The sequence below is a fragment of the Paramisgurnus dabryanus genome, chromosome 15, assembly GCF_030506205.2.
Source record: "Paramisgurnus dabryanus chromosome 15, PD_genome_1.1, whole genome shotgun sequence".
Classification (NCBI taxonomy): Eukaryota; Metazoa; Chordata; class Actinopteri; order Cypriniformes; family Cobitidae; genus Paramisgurnus; species Paramisgurnus dabryanus.
Window position 1 is genome coordinate 20,457,644 of NC_133351.1, and position 18,300 is coordinate 20,475,943.

Sequence of the window (18,300 nt, forward strand, 5' to 3'; positions counted from 1 at the left end):
AAATAGTTCACTCATGTGTCAAAACTAAATATCCTTCTCATTTTAACAGTCAGTGCCCCCAAAATGCATCGTCCCTTTGGCATTGTGTAAGCACTGCAAGTCGAAATGTTTAGATGTTTTGTCACTATGGCAGGGGACCATTGAAATATCTCTTATGTCCACCTTTCAGTTTTAGCCTTTATTGACAATGGTTACTGTACTGTATTTTTCTAGCTAACAGAATACAATTGTGTATAAAACTGAAAAAAAATATTATTTTAGGGAAGAGTAGCATCCAAGGTTTGACACCACACATTGCACTCACACTGCCAAGGAAATTGTAACGACTTTTATTCACACAAAAAGTAACTTCCATACACCAGACCAAAATAAAATATATAAAGCATAATATACTCTAATATAAACACAAAAAACAATGAAAATTATATGCAGCCTGCTGTAAATAATGCGGGAGTTTCAGAACTAACATTTCTTCACTGGTCGCTGTCCTCACCCTTCCTCTTTTGGCCACCATCCTCACCCTCCTGACCATCCACACGCTGCTGTCTGTCTGGCCACAGATTCTCATCCACATCACAGTGTATTATTCTCCCTTGCGATGCAACGAGGGAACAAAACGGCGTGCCTGTCGCAACCATCCCCTACACTGATCTCCTGTAATATCCTAACACGCAGCGTTCATCATGGAGCAGGGACCTTTGATTTTGAGCCCTATGCTCATATATTTCTACCTCCTAGAGGAGAAATACTCAATAGGATTGAGGAAAGGAGAGTAAGGTGGTAGGAACACCATGACCATCCTTGGATGAGTAGTGAACCTGTCTCTGATTAGCAGGCCACTGTAGAAATTCACATTGTCCCATACAATGACATATTGTGGTAGGTGAGGCCCGACGAGACCTTTCTCATTTTGAGGGATCAAATCAAAATGAAGGCGGTCCAAGAAGATGAGGAGCATCTGTGTATAGTATGGGCCAAGACTGGGGATGTGAGTGGCCACACCATTCTCAGATATGGCATCACTCGGACATCCACCGTGGCCCGGTGGGCAATAATTTTATGGCCACGTCTTCGGCCCTTGGCCAGGTTGAAGCCAGCTTCATCCACAAACACGAGGATGTGAGGGGCCTTGTTTCCTTCCAATGCCATTATTCTCTACAAAAGCGTAAACTCCTACTTTGTTGGTCAAGTTTTAGTTTTACCTGACTGTCAATTGCTGTAATAAATTTATCAAATGTTCAAGGCATTCATATATGTTATTCATGGTATTATGTTCTTGACTAATTTTGCCAATTGAACAGACTATTGTGCATGTGATGACTTATACAATGAAATGACGCTTACACATTTTGGTGTGAACAACCATTAGACTGAGAATCAACCAATCAGTTTAGATCAACAAGATCTATTCACTTGGAAATTGTGCTAAATGTAGGCTACCTGTACTTAATCAGTTGCAAAGATGTACTGAGCTATTGAGACATCTACTTAGACATTTGCAATTTGATGAAATGAATGAGAAATTCAATTCTGTTGTGAACACTTGCCAAGTGGTTTGGAGGTTTGTCCATGTTGTTTTGAGAATGTAATTTCTGTTTCAAGAAATGAGCCAAACCAATGGAGAAAAACTGTAATGAAGTATGTTTACTCATGGTCTTCTGGACCCAACAGTATAACAAGGATGAAGAATGAAAAAATAACCCAGTGGTTAGTGTGCCGACATATAGCATCAGGGTGCTCACGGCGACACGAGTCCGATTTCCGTCTCCCGTCTCGTTCTTTTGGCGATCCCACTCCCCTGTCTCCACCCAACACTTTCCTGTCCCCACTATACTGTCTAAATAAAGATGGTTATGATTATTATACAGTTTTGTCTTCACAATAAAATATCATTGTACATTTAAATATCATACAATAACAACATTTAAGCTATACTGTAGATGCATTGGAAAGTCCCCACTCATCATAAATTTGTAAAAAATTGACATTGAATGATTTAGTTATGCATTCGGTCATAGGAATGACCACAAAGGTTAATGCTATAAAAGTAGTCTAAAGCATCATTTATTAACCAAATGTCATTTGCTTTTTTAAACAATGAACAGCCTATATTCCTGCTCTTGATTTTTATGGTGGCGCCACGTAAATGTGCATTTCATTGAAGTCTGGTGATTGATTATGTCATTTAACAACCATTTTCAATAAATAGGTTCTTCCTGTTTCCGAAGTAACTTGTGATTGGCTGTACTGTGCATATGATCCCAGCAAATGAAATACAATACATCAATATACTTTATTTGAAGAATATGAACATAATATTTTTTGTAAATGAAGGATGACTTATGTTATGCATGTTAAAAATCAGTCTTGGCATAAATCAGTGAGCATATCTTTTACTATTAGGAGAATTCAACTATTAGCTTTTGACTTTTTATTTGTTGAATAAATTTTAATAAAAAAGTAATTACCCAATGAAAATACTGTAAACCTTTCACTGTCAATCCAGAAACTCTTCTAGACAAGCCTTGTTTTCTGCTATAATCCCAACATAGCACTGGCAGCATTTGATCATTGGATCTGGTTTGTCTTGTTATCTAAATGCATCACCCTGGTTGCATTGTCTAATTGTGTTAATGCTCTGCACCCGCCAGCGGGGCTTAACATTCCTGTACACGGGCAGAGTTCAATGCACTAATTGGCAGCAGGCAGTGTTTTCAGGGAGATTTGGTTTTCCATTAGGATCTGACCCCTCAGAAACCTGGATAAGTAGATCCAGGTCTCACGCACACCCATGTCCCCTTTGTGACACTTAGTCAAGGAAGGATAAAAACACCAGTGGTTTCTGATGGAATGCAGAGCAGTGGCTTACATTTCTGTTTGTGGACCTGACTTCATCAAACAGGGATATTTACTAATGTGGATGTACAGTAATGGTCAAAATGTATGTCTGGATTGGGATGGGGGTGGAATTTGTACAATATTTGCTTTAAATGTCCCCATAGATTAGATTAAACCATCAAAAAATAAGATGTACAGTTCACAATGGACAAACACAAGGGTATTTAAGGTATTTATTTAAAAGCAAAACCAGATTGTGTTAAGGAATCTGGATTTTATTCAATCAGTAAATTAGAAACTGTGGAGGGTGTAATGCTTCTCATGTACACTCCAATCTAGTCAGTTTAAAAAGGCGAACACTTCCACAGATACATCTAGATATAGCTACATTATAAGGTATAACACCAGACTCCCTGTGTTTGCACAGACCCTTGTGTAGGATCAGTGGTGACATTCAGCTGACAGAAGAGAAACAGGTGTATGTGCTGATCCTGTGATCTTTAAGCACATGTGAAGAGCAGTTTCTGTGAAGTCTAAAGTCTTGCTGAGATCTTAAACCCCCTGTGTTGCCACCAAACCTTAGGACTGATGGAAAGTGCACATTTAGCCTCTCTTGACCCTCTTCCAAAAATGGGGATCATGGACGAAAACAGAAATTTGGATCAAGACTGTGATTCACATTGTGCTTGCCATAATATAATGAATATAGTGTACCAGCTCAGCTGGTAAAGCATTACATTAGTAATGCAAAAGGTCATGGGTCAATCCCAGGGACTCCTCAAATGTTTAACTTAAATGCATTATTACATAAAAGTGTCTGCCAAATGCATAATGTTCTGCAAAGTCCTAAAATCGTTTTTCTTTCCATGTGACTTGTACAACAAAATGACCTAATATTTTGAGAGGTATGATTGTTGATAAAAGCAGGGAAAAGAAACTGGCAAAGGATGTTAGATATAGAAATGAGAAAATAAATAATAGCTGCTAGCTATTATTGCAGTGCATTTCAGTGCTAAATCATCTTTTGCAGATGGTCATGAGCTTTTGTGCCATTGAGCAGAAATGATTGACATCAGTCTTTGAAGAGACTGTCGCTGATTGAACAGTGCCTAAGGCAGTCATAGGTTCAGCACTGTCCCTCTGGTGTATACCATCAAAGCCACATCCTTCAGTTTAAGAGGATCATGCATGCCAACCAACTTGAAGGAAAGCCTGGTGACAGGTAAGAGGACATACCAGGTGTGTTAATAGCCTCTGGTGGTAAATAACATAACATAGGTGAGAGGAAGAATCAGTTGTGTTGAACTGATCAATGTGGTTCTGACTTGCACATGGAGAAACTGAATGTTTTGTTTAAATTGTCTAAAGTTTGTTTGGGTCTATGATGATGATGTTTATAATCTTTGAAAGAATGGAAGCAGATTTTCATGTATAAGAATGACATCTAGTTACAAACATCAACACCCCACTGTCTGGACACAAATAAATGTAAAGTGCTCTTATAGACAGTGTGTGGATATATAATGACTGCTGGTGTTAGTTTGCAGCTTAAGGCAGAAATGACAATGGTGGTTTAGTCTGTTTCTTACCTTCACCTCTGTGTTTATAGCAGCTCTGTTTTAAAAGGACCCTTAGTTATAAAGTTAACCTCTTTGTGGTTTGGTTTGGTTTGGTTTGGTTTGGTTTGGTTTGGTTTATTTGCACAAATATAAAATATATAAAAAACAAAATAACAATCCATATACTGTGCAGGGAAAGGCATGGAGAAAACTCAAAGGGTTTATTAGCCTCCACCTAAACAAAAAAAACTAAATATAAAATTAAAGAAAGAAAAAAAATTGAGGAGAAAAAACTAAATTATAAATGTATAAATGCTATAACTACAACAAGTTAATTACAAAAGATATATATATTTATATAAAATAATAATAATATACTCCAAACCATATAAGGTGCTTAAACAGCCAGTCACACGAAATTACGTACCTATAGTCACTTCATTTTTTTATTATTTTTCATGATACTGTCACGAATTTTCAAGTTTTTTTGTGGTCGTGTCACGAATTTCTGTTTCTGTGTCATTGTCACGTATTGGTTAGTCAACTGTTTTGTCCTCTTCTCTAAACATTATCGCTTCAGTTTAGGGTTATATTTACATAAAATGACATCCTTACCCAAACCCAAATCTAACCCTAATGGTTTAAAATTTAGAAAATATAAAAAATTTATCCGAAAAAATATAAACCAATACTTAAAGTGACATCCTAATGCAAACACCAAATATAAACCTAAACCGAAGGGGAAATGGTTTAAAAATAGGAAAAAGCAGTTGAGTATCCAAATACGTGACAATGACACCTAAACAGAAATTTGTACGAAAAAATTGCATGACTCTAGTAACAATTTTGACTGGGTAGTGCATAAAATACATAAAACCTCAGTGAACAAAAAAAAGCACAGTTAAAGCAGCAAAAAAGTGATTCTTTATACATCTTTTTGTAAATACTCCTAAATCATATAGAGTATTGCTCTCTACAAGATTTTTCGGAAAAACAAAATTTGAACATTGACAAGTTATTTAACTGTGAACCTGTGAATTGACTTTAAAATACATTTTAAATTGCTCTGAAATATTACCATCACCTGAATATATCTTATAAATGCACAAACAAATTTATGAAATATTAATATCACAAACAGTATAAGAATCTGAAGTTTCTGAAAGAAGTTGAAGTATATGTGGAAGTCTACCGGAAGTTGTGTCTAGTCCACAAAAGCCACTTGTATATGAAACCATCCTCAGCACTCTTAAGGTGCTTATAAGGTTCTTCACAGCGATGCCATAGAAGAACCTTTTCTGTTTTCTTAAAGAATCATTCAGTCAAAGGTTCTTAGAAGATTTTATAATCTTTCACTACAAAGAACCTTTTTTAAACAGAAAGGTTATTTGGATGTTAAGGCTCTTTGTGGAACAATTCAGACTCATATTCCATTAATAAGTTTGGCATTATGAAGTACCTTAACAGTGTGACACTTTGCACTAGAGCAAAAAGTTACTTAACCGCAAGTTAATTACTGTTTCAAACATTGACATCTGCTGGAAAGAGATTAAATACATTTACGTTTACTCAAAATAATAAAAATATCAAAAGTCCTTTCATTCGCTTCATACATATCTTATTTCACATGAAGGCATGGTGTTTATTAATGTGACATGGTCATCATGCACACAAATTTCATAAAGTTCATGCCAACAGATACTGTATAAAGGCATGCAAGGAAAACAGATAAGCTGTTTCAGTCTCTGAATGGATCTTTGTATCTTTTAATGGCCTTTCACTAATATTAACCCCTCAGACACTGAGACAGCCCTGTCATGTGCTCAGTTTCTATTCAATACATAATCTAATCTGCTGCTACACTGTTGGCACTGAATCTTGCTCTTTGAAAGCATCACATTAAATCACCTGAGACTGCTTTTATATTCTGTTCCTCCGTTGTCTTTGTAGGTCTCTATTTCTCTGCTATTCGCTGTTCATTTTAACCTGTAGTAAAATTACCCTTATCTTGTGGCTCTGCATACCAGGGAGACGCTGCACCTCCATTACATGAAATCTGAGCTTTCAGGAGGAGGTTGTAATTATGGTTGAACGGCTGATTTTAGATTTCAACTTCAAGCGGAATTCAGTCATGCGCAAAATTTGTACATGGTGCTGATGTCCATTTTTACATCACGAGGGTCGGCTATGACAGTCTGTTTCAGTGATATTTCACTTGTGCACTTGGTGGACTTTATCTCAGTCTGTCAGACAGGAAATTCATCTACGAATGAGCGAACAGTTCATGTAGTTCTTTTACAGTAGCATGAATCACCCAGTCTGAGAGAAAAGCATGTGTTTTTACAGAGGGATCAGTCTGTTTGTCTATTTATCAAGCTATATATGCAGATAACTGCTTCACTATATGGTACACTGTGAAAAAATGCTGCAGTGCTGCATGCAAGTTTAATTAAATTGGTTATGCAAGTGAATTTAGCATACTATTTAAATATAAAATTTTCTTTTTACAGTGTATTCAGGCTTTAAAATGTACTCAACTCCAAACAACAGTAAAGTTTAGTGAGTGATGTCCAGAACGTCATGACAAATGTACAAATTGCACTTTACTATTTTGACAAAGGTGATGTTTTACTCATGAATGAGTGACGTGAATCTGGCTCATCTTGTATTTTCTTACTCAACCTATTTGCTGCCTGTCACAAATATGCAAAGAAAAAAGTCAAATAATTTTGTGATTAGGATAAAAACAAACATTTTTTTGATAAAAAATAATGCAAAATACATTTTATAGCTGATTAGAAATAATTTTCATTTTTAAATATTTTCAATTAACTTAATTTACAGAAAATACTTATTTTGGACCCAGGTCCTTTATTATACCTTCAAGAAAAAAAAATACATACTATGTGAGTAAACCACATTAAAACTGTATTTACATGGCTGGTCTCACATCAGGTTTTAACCTTGCCATCAATCTATCTGCACTTCCATAAAACGGCAGAGGCCTCCCGCATTGCTGTCTAAATCCACTTACTACAAATCAAACCTTCATCCTGTGTAGAGATCGTTGATCACAAAACCTTTGAAGTAGATCTTTAGGCACAGGCCTTTAAGTAGCTAAGATGGATTTATTTACACTTGCAGTCTTAGGACCCATAGGAGTTTTTCCATGAAAACACCTAATAACAAACCTTTAAACATAGTTCTAAAACATATGCTTCATCTACAAAGAGATTTAAAAAATGCTACAGCAACAAGCTACAGCATTTATTTCATGATTATTTAATTTATTTTAATGCATACTCCTGCATGTCATCACATTTTATCAGCCTCTTTGTCTTCATGTTGGTAGTCGTTGCCCTGGGGAAACATGTTGGATTTTTGTGGTAGGGGACATTTTACAACATACTGTATTACAGCAATATATTAAAATTTAGCAGATTAAGCAGACAAATGGTTAATTACAGGTTAAATAAGATGTATTGACTTTGAACATACATAATATAGTAATGTGTAAGGATGATGCTTTAATAAAGTTGATTCACAGTACAGTAATTACAGAGACAGTGCCAGCTATCGGGGTTAAGGGCCCTGCTAAAAAACACTGGTAACAAGGGGTTTTCTGACACTCACTGGTTTATGGGTCCACCCATCCCCCATGGCTTTTAATTTGCACTCATAAAAATGCTTACTTTTATGTGAAGAGATGGCAACACAGTTTACTGAAAATATGAGCTCGTAGGTATTCCTATAGTTTAGATATCCTAAATATTGATTTATTGAATTGTATCTTCTTTATAAATAGGCTAATAGTTGTAGTTAAAAGAAGAGATTTAGGGTAACAGAACTTTCTGTTGGATTATTTATATGTGTGATATTTCGTTGTGGGTGACTGAGAGAAAAATTAGATTAGAAAAGTCAAATTTGAGATTTCACTTATTTTTGCCCATTTACCAGCAAAGGGAAAACAGTAATTTGTCAACTTACTAACTAGGCACCATTATGGGCATTGGGCATCATATAGGCACACACAGTGTTTATGCTAGTCTGTGTATATATATTAACAGTAGCTGTACTTGTGACATTTAAAATATCATAATAAATAGCGAAACATGACAAAAATACTTATGACATCCTTATTTGAATGGTTCACAAATCAGATATAATGCCAATAAGTCTGTGTGAGGGTTTAGGTTAAGGTTTAGTTCATAAGTTGGGTATAATGTCTTGTAATATTAGTAGTATAAGAACCATTGTGATGTATTATCAATGTAGCTTTAGAAGTAGCCTATGTGTATGTTTGTGTGTCTGTCTGTGTGTGTGTCTGTGCGCGCGCGTTTCCATCGGGACGCGCCTCCTCTCGACCTCTGATAGGCTAAGCAGAGCGTCTCATCCGTCTTTTAGGAAACCCTTGAGTTCACAGGATTCAGCTTGAACGTGTCATGAGTACAGAAAACCAAAAGGAGACTATTGATATAGGTGACTTTATTCACTCGTTGCTCTTAAAGGATAAATCTGTCGTGATTAACCTTTCACTATAGAGTCGTTTAGGTAAGTACCCGGAACCTTTTTATTTGACCTGCTGCGACTGATTTATTGGATGAGAAAGCATTTTAAACCTGTGCATTGTTTTACCTGTTCCCAATTCACAGTATTTTTTACTTTGTCGAGGTTAAACGCATACATAGCGTTCCTTTTCTGACTGTAACCGTAGAAGAAAACCTGCAAACATGACAAAAACAGTGGCAAGAAACTGTTTGACAGCGCAAATAGTAAAATCAAACTGCACGCGCTCCACCGCGCACCAAACTCTGCCATTTATTTTAACGAGAGCGTTTTAGTTTTTCTCGTTGCGTAGATGTATTAAACTTCAAACGTATATACTTATTAGGTGTTCAAAAGTAACACAATAAAAGTAACGTAGCACTTTTTATATTATACCATTTTGGAAGGTGATCTTGTTATACAAATGCACTTTATCTTGATATGCTGCAGTGTTAATGCAAACTGGGTTCTCACAAAATATATATTTTTATACCATTAACCTTATAACAAAAGGTTAGCAATCAATGTTGTATTCTTACTCACTTATTTTGAGGTAAACAATCATTCAGTGTATCCACAAAATGTCAGGAATCATTTGTCTACCTGGATTTTGTGCATTTAAACTAACCAGGACTCATAAATCCAAATGTCTGAAAATACATGCAACAGTGGGTCTATATCATTTAAAATTATGCAGCAGGAGCATGGATCTGGTGTTGCATGTTTGTAAGGAGGACCAGGAAAGATTTTGTGAATTTGTGATGGTTTCAAACCATACAGCTTTGAGAGAGCTTCGTGTGGCGCTTTGTGTTTGCCATGTTTTGTAGGAGTGGTTAAATCCCAGTGTATGTGAGCCCTGATCATCGGCTTCTTTCATTTGTGCTGTAAAGCTATTAATGTACCCTATATTATTTGTTATTTAAGTATAGTTAATGTTATTTGGCTCACAGCCAATGCCCATGTTTGACAGACTACTATCTTCTCATTTCAATGACCTTTTTTTGAATGCTCCTCTTCCATCTATAGAGTATCTATATCTATAATGTTTATATAGTGACTTTATTTATAGATTTAGCTTGTGCACCTGTGCAGCGCTAGGGAAGACAAATTACTCTGCCCATTTCCACAATGTGATTTTTCAGGAGAAAAACAAACTTGAAAATTATCTTATCTGTAGACTGTGTTGGGATGTGTGGAGGAATAAGACACAACACAGAGAGCCAAGGACACACAGAAACACAAAACTGTGTCAAATTCACACTTAGCAACAAGAGGATATCCACCATGCAGGATTTTAAAAATATTTTCACTTAGATGAAATATTTTGTGCTCTCAAAACGAAACCCTTGATGACATCAGATGCAACAGAGATCATTTTAGACAATGCATATTAGGAAAGAAAACATGGCCGAAGCAAAATTTTCTAATAATATTATTCCAGATTCACATGAGCAGTTGTTCATTGTCGAACAAGCTATAGTCACATCTTCCAGTCATGTTCAAGGCATTGCAAGGAAATGCATTGTCTCCAACAAACATGCATGGGAAGAATGGAATTATACAGTTATGTGTGTCTAAAGCCCATCTGTAGACCGATTTGTGATGGGGCAACAGTCTTGGTCGAAGGGACACGGACCGAACAATGAATTCAAAAAGAAAATGTTCAGGAGATGAAAAGATCCTCACCAGCATGAAAAATGCATTTGTCTTAGTTTATAAAATGCTCACGTAGGATTTATTGTACGTCCGTTCTCTCGGGTTTACTTTTTCTAGGTGGGGGCAACATAGCGGCAGAACATCTCACGTAGAGATTTATGTTATTTTTTGGGCATCTAAATCGAAGAGATTTGCATAGCATAAAAATAAACCTCAGTAAATGCAATCCATATACACATAATTTGCTACAAATATGCGCAGACCTCCAGTGGTTTTTAGTTTACGTTAAAAAAGAGGCAAATAATTGTATTTAATAAATAAATAAATAAATCTCATTCATACTAATTTATCCAAATCAATAAGAAATTATTTTATATCACTAGTGGCTGAGACAAAAAGCAAATGGAGAGTCATTTTGGATGCTACTGTGACCTATTTGCTGAGTTGTTTTGTAAACTGATAGTATAACCCTGTTTTAAGACTGATGGAGAAATGAGAAATCATGTTATTGTTTACTGATTGATTTATTTCCTCTTCAGACCACATATTTACTGTACATATCCGTTGACCAAAAGAAACATTAGTTGAACACGTCTGTGATTGCATGTTGGCCAAGGCAGGTGTTTCTCCAGATGTGTTATTGTAAAAACCGAAAGGTGTTATTTGAGACCTCCTAATAACAAGGGGTTTGATGCATTAGCAGAGGTTATATGGGTCATTATTAGGTTATGTCACGACCAAGTACAATATGAGGGCTGTAATGTGATGGTATGATGCAGACAGGAGGAATGTCACGCAAAGGTTAGTGTGTTTTTTACAGGTGTCTATTATTGCTGCTTCTCTTAAATCATGTTAATGTCATGTGATGTCAGGGCAAACACTGTGATCATGACTGTGTGTTGTTTCCTTTTATTTCTGGTTGTTAACTATTATAGATATGTCATTCCAGCTATCACTGAGGTTTTAAGTTTTAGATTTTTTTTATTATTAATTTGTTTTATTATATTTTTAGTGTCAGTGTTTTAATTAGTATAGTGCTTGACCGTTTTCATGATAATACCATCTTGCATCACTTGGATTTTAAGATTAACCATCTTTACAGTACCACAGGTACAAAATATACAAGCTGGTGCTCCGTCTAATTGTTTTTCACATATATGCATATATGCATAACATTTACTAATGGCTTTGGCAGATGCTTTTAGCTTTTATCAAAAGTGACTTTGTATCAATAAGCCATTTGCATTAAAAGAAAAAAAAAATGTATCAGTATGTGTGTTCCCTAGGAAATGAACTTATGACCTTTGCGCTGCTAACACAGTGCTTTACACAATTAAGATACAGAAATATAATATATAATATAAATATAATATATATATATATATATATTAAAATATATATATAAGTCCACAGACTTCCCTAATACCAACTAGTCGCTCACCAATCTACCGACAAGTCCCTGTTATTTATTCTCTGTTTCTCAGTGCTTTTTTAACCCTGAACTTTACAAGCGGTCAGCTTCATTGCGTGACTATCAGAGGTCTTATTAAGCATCCCGTGTCATATAGGGGGAGGGGGTTTAGTGTTGCATGTGCTGATGATCGGACTCTCCATAACGCAGAGTGCCATCTCAATAGGGACGGTGAAGCAGAAGGCAGAGTGATGAGTTTATCTGACCCCTTTGTTTTCCTTCACCATGTCGAGGAAATGGACAATGGCTGATGGTCTTTAGATAATGATGCTTTTCTATAGGCTGAGCACATAACACAAGCTTGTGCACCAGAGCGTATGAAAGAGTCCCTCAACGCGCTGCATTACTTATGCTCTTTTTGAATTATTTAGCAAAGTTTGTTTTACGTTAACCGCATGAGCGACTCGGGCAAGATCCCTGTCACTGGGTCAGTGCAAGTGCCTGAGGCTTTTTGCACTTTTAATGGGTCAGTTGTTTTTGCCTGTTACACCGTGTTGTACTATCACATCTTTTTGCTTTTATATATAAAAGCTGTATTTACTGTACTGTAGTATATAGAATAGGGTGTAGTGTCGAAAAGCTTTTTTGCATGCTAATAAGCTCTGGCACCCCATTTCAATGCTTTACTGAGCAGATGTATCCGATTTGTCTTACGGGGGCCTTTTTTGCACCCTGTAGTGAAGCTGCTGCCTTCCTTTGTTAGTCTATGAAGATTTATATGTAGTCTGTTAATAGACTGGGTACCAGAGGATTTGAACATGAATGTTTAATCATTTCAAAGTGATTGTGAACTTCCATATTAATGTAATAAAATGTATTATATGTTTATGTTATATTAAATTATATTAATAAGAAAAATATATTAGTAATTAGAAAAATTACAGATGTCTACCCAAAGGTTTTGTCACTATAAAGTTTAAACATTTTCTGTTTCTACATACATAGTGCAGGCTGTAAAGAGTGTTAATCTAGCTCAGTTGGTAAAATGTAGCATTAGCAGCAGAAAAGGTCTTGTGTTTAAACACAAGAAAAATGTATTTCTGGAATGCATTGTAAATCATTTTGGATTAAAGCATCTGCGCAAATGCATAATGTAAAAATATGTATTTACAGTTTTGGAGTGGAATGGATGCGGCATGCTTTATGAAAAATTCACAATAAAACGTTTTCATTACTACTAGTAGATGAAGAAGAGACTGAAGAAGCAGCAGATCAGCTACAGTTGTCTTATATTATAAAACATTTGTAAATATTCATCATATTTATTTAATTATATTTTTAAGGTAGGGATGGGACTGTATGAAAATTTCATATCATGATTATAGTGACCAAAGTTGTCAAGGTTATCAATATTATCATGGTTTTGTTAAAATGAGATGGAAATGTTCAAAAAGAATTATACACACACTGAAAACATTTGAACACGTTTTATTTTTGAAAATCACAATTTAATATTTCTTGTCCCTGAAATTATAAAAAAAAAAAGAATGAATACAATACATTAGCCCTTAAATGCCTTCTTGTGCAAAAAACTATGTTGCATGGGCGCACCTGCGTCAAACTGATTCTGTCTGGACAGGATTTACTGTGAGTTTTCAAAATCATGATAATCAAACACGTTTGTAACGGTAATTAAATTTTAGACGATAATACTAACCGTCAGGACATTTTATCGTGGTTAACCGTGACACAAGGTAATCGTCCCATCCCTAATTTAAGGTAGGCCTATACTGTATAAAATATATGGGTTTTTCAGAAGTTATAATTTCATTTTCATAATTTATCATTTCATTTTCTTCAAACGGCATATCCAAAGGATGTATGTGACCACTCGATATACAGACATAAACAGTATATAATATATTTCCATAAGGCAACTTTACTCTGACAAAATCTAAGGGACAAATTTAATTTTGATAAGAAAATGCATTACTATTAAAAAAAAATACTAAAATTCTGATTATTATTTTCACAACTACAGTTGGGGACGCTGGAATCCTTAATCTAAAAATAATAAAATAATAAATCTACACAAAGCATGAGAGTCAATGTAAAGACTCTAATCTGTTATAGTAATTAGAAAACAAAGGGGCATTACTTAAAAAAACTGCTATTTATTGCTAGTAAACTGTAAACCCCATATGTATGCATTCAATCTGTTTTCTTGTAAACACAGTGCAGATTTTTTTCCTCCTCAGCATCAGCAACCAGATATTTCCGCATGTCTCTTGAGGATTTCTCCTTTCCTTTGAAGTTTTTTTCAGTTCATGAGAATAAGTGCCTGGATTTTTCTGGATAAATCACAGTACATATCCTGCAAGTAAAGGATTTTTTGTTATAATTTTTAGTTCACACCAGAAACTTTATTATGTTTTATCTGCGCTACATACTGTTATGCAACAGTAGAAAGCTTTTAATCCAGCTTTGTGTCATCTCATTCCTTCACTTGAACTGTTTCCGAACACCTGTTATGAATGATGTCCTTGGACTGGTATGCAGACCGAATCAGGAGCTTATCCAGTGTCAGGCGGTTTTCATCCATCTCCAAACTGTGCTTATAAATAGGTGTTTACAAGTAAACATGAACAAAAAGGCCAGTGAGAGAGGGGTGTGTGTCCCCTCATCCAAGAAATCCGATTAAAATCGAACACTCAAGGTCCATGAAAAGGTCTTGCTGGAAGAATGTGTGGTTTTGCCATCTGAGCCCCAAAGACAAAAGAGGGACTAAATCCTTTCATGAAAATTCCCAATTAGCCCCCTCTGCCATCTCATCCTAGTTTTAGTGGCCCGTAGTTCAAGGGAATCAAACTTACCACACGCTCCACCCTCTCGGTTTGCCACAGCTGCCGCAAAGATATTTTATTCCTTTTCGGTCGGACCCCCCTCCACATCAAGACATTATTGTATCGCTCCTTCCCTACAAAGGGCACTAATCTCTTTTCCAGTTTCAAGAAGTGGCCTTTACTTACCGAGAGGAAGAGTACATTAATGCAAGGATCATTACGATAAATCATTTAAACCCAAAGCTACAGGAGCAACATAGATTAATGACTTCCTAACCGAGAGAAAGAGTATAATGCAAAGATCATTACGATAAATCACTTAAACCCAAAGCTACAGGAGCAACATAGATGAATGACTTAATAACCTTTACACGTATGAAGAGCATATAGTATATCACATTGGAGACATATCACAGGTATAAAGAATTCAAAATAAACCATCTACTACCCCAATAAAATGATTTACTTTATTGGCCTTTTCCATTTAATTTAAATACACAGATAAACACAATACAAAGTTTTAAGTGCATTTTCCCACCCAAATGTTGCTTAACCTATTGTTGCTGCTCGTGGCACAATGTATGGTATTATTGTCAGGACAAACTCCTATTTTCTTCATTATCTGAGGCATTTGCTTCGTTCATTGTGTTATTCTGTGCTACAGTACATGTCTGATTCTTTGGATCTTTGAATGTGTCAAGAGGCTGAAGAGGGGATTAAAAATTATACAGCTGAACCGGACTACTTCAAAAGAACAGTGCCGGATTAGCATGTTTGAATGCATGTAGGATTTCAATTAGCTGGCCTGTGATTCTGATCCAACGTGACTTATTTGGATTTATGGCATAGCTCATTGCTTATGGCTTTTATCTGCAGGACTCTGTTACATTGTGCACTGAATGAAGAACTACTTTACCAAATACCTTCATTCTGAAGCAGTTTAAGAAATATCCCAGATAGCAAAAAAATTATGTTAAATCAGTGTAACTGTTTATATGCTATGGTTTTTATTCTAGTAAACTGGAAAACAGCCATAGCCTGCAGCTTGAGGCATCCTCACATTTCTGCTGCTTTCAGTACTCAAAGCTGTTCAGAATCTGGTCCGACAAGTTTTGAAAGTCACCAGAGAGGATTTGCATTTCTTTCCCCCCATTATTGAGAGTGACTGCCATTCACAGGCCGATTCACAACCAGGAATATCGTGTTTCTGACCGGAGTTATTCTTACTCACCTGGCAGCGACTCAGGCAGGAACTTCTGGGCCCTTGACCTGCGGGTAGCCATGAGTTCCCCACTGCTGCCTCTTTCCTCCACCCTGCTGGGTGACCTGTAGTAATGACTTGACATGAAGGTTACTGCTGTAGCTGTTCACTTTGTTTAAACAATTCATTATGATTTAACAAGATTGATTCAGTTTCTGTTTCAAACTTAGTTGCAATCATTTTAATCTGAATTGAAATTGTTACTTTTTTGTATAACTTGATGTTTAAATTTTTAAAAGAACATGATTCAGTAAAGTATATCAAAAATGTAAAATAAAAATTATTTGTGCTTTTCATCTAGTTTACTTATTTTAAACATGTTAATTCAACTTTTTATTTTTTCAAATTTAGGCAGGAGATTTCCAGTTCCAAGCATGCTTTGCATGGGAATGAATAATGATAGCACTGTAAAAATTAAAAAAGTTGTTTCAACTTGAAATTTCAGTTGAAAAAAAAAACGTAAATTTGTAGGTGTTTCAATTTATCCAACTTTTCACTTTTTACAGTGAGCAAATGTCGAAAATTAAGTACTGTTTTATGCATTTTTATTAAGATTAAAAAAGGGGGAGATATTAAAGCTCCCGTTCTGTCTGTGGGGCTGTTTACACTTGGTATTAAGATGTGTCTTTATCGATCGGATCACAAGTGGATAAGAGAGAGACACATTACGTTTACACCTGGTATTTAAATCCGTCTCTTTTGTCCACTTTCGACCGCTTCTGTCCTGAATACTGTGAGGGGGCGGTCTGTGAGACGGTGGGCAAGTCTCTCTGCTGGCATTCAAACGCGAGCGGGAGTAATTATGAGTTAATATGGACGCTAGGGATGTGCATTTATGTCATTTTTTCATTTCGATTAATCCATAAGTCTGAAGAACGAGTACTCGATTAACTGGGGGCGGGGCAATCAAAGGGGCGGGGCGTAGACGTCATGGTGAAAATGAAAATATTTTGATTAAAACACTCAAATAAAACTTAATTTTGAAGAAACTATGACAGAACAATGAACACATACTAGATTCCTAATGAATTAAATGTTTTTAACAGAAACCTCTAACAGGAAAAGCTGCGTGATGAAGTGAAACTAAAGGGTTAATAAACACAAACCGAAGCGCTTTCTATTTGACTCACTCTGCATAATATTAAGCCTTTATACAACATAAATATACAACGTGCATCTATCTGCATAAAATGCAAGACTTCAACTAAGGTTTCAACTAAGTTATCTAAAAAAAAAGAAAGTTTAACTCCCTTTGTGGATGTGCATCATAAACAGCGCACTTTTAAACACGTCCAGTCAAAGCACAAGCTTCATAACATTAAGCAGCTTTAAGTGTTTTGCTATCATTTTAGCGTTTAGCTGTGTCGTTTCGTCCTCTTACCTCAGTCAAGATGTAATGGTAATGCTCGTATGGCTCTCTGGTATCTCTTGACATTTGATGTTTAAATATGAGATGATAATCCATTGAACTTTTGACGGCGCTGTACATTTTGCACCTGACTGACTGTTTCCGAAAATCACGACATCCTTTTAAACCATAGTGCCTCAGTGATGTGAGTTGTGGCTGGCTTCACGGGATCGGCGGGCTGGCGTGCTGCCGCGCATTGCGTGGATCGGCGGATTTCTGCTGTGCGGTCGCGCGGAATTATCTGTTTGTTTTTGAATCACGCATGGTAATGTTACTGATGTCATACGTCGGTCTGCGTAGCTTGACACAACGTCAAACACGCATCTCCAGACCCAGTCTTTACTACCACATGCGCTTGTAATGCTAACCAGACATCCAAATGCCGCCATATCCACAATAAATAAATAAATAAACACACATGATCATCGTTTTCGTGATCGATCATTGATGCCACGTTCGAGTACTCGAGCAATCGAGTACTCGTGCCCATCCCTAATGGACGCAAACTAAAACCACTGCTTGTTTAGCAAGTAAACATGCTGCACAGAGTTTTGTACGTGTGTATGTAAGAGCTTTCTCTGAATTTTCAGCGCAATTTATGAAATAGGCTCGCGCAACTTTCACACGCTTTCAAAACGAAACTACGGAGATCAGCACCGCTTTAGTTTTATCAATGAAAGGCTAAAAATAGCGCTGTTCACCGTATGTTCATGCCAGAAGTCAAAAAAGACGTAAAACTTGTGTTTAATACCTCAGATTAGATAAATGGGCAGAGGGAA

At 36.2% G+C, this 18,300-nt stretch overlaps 1 protein-coding gene across 2 annotated transcripts in view; it reads left to right on the forward strand.

Moving 5' to 3' along the window:
• The window catches only part of lypd6 (LY6/PLAUR domain containing 6), a 43,948-nt gene that overhangs the window by 9,100 nt on the left and 16,548 nt on the right, over window positions 1–18,300 (forward strand). Inside the window, exon 1 of one of the 2 annotated variants that reach the window (XM_065251493.1) lies at window positions 8,814–8,948. The exons of the other annotated variant lie outside the window; for it this stretch is intronic. The gene's annotated coding sequence lies outside the window, so the exon portion shown is untranslated. Of the gene's footprint in view, window positions 1–8,813; window positions 8,949–18,300 lie in introns of those variants that run through there. 2 annotated transcript variants of the gene reach the window in all.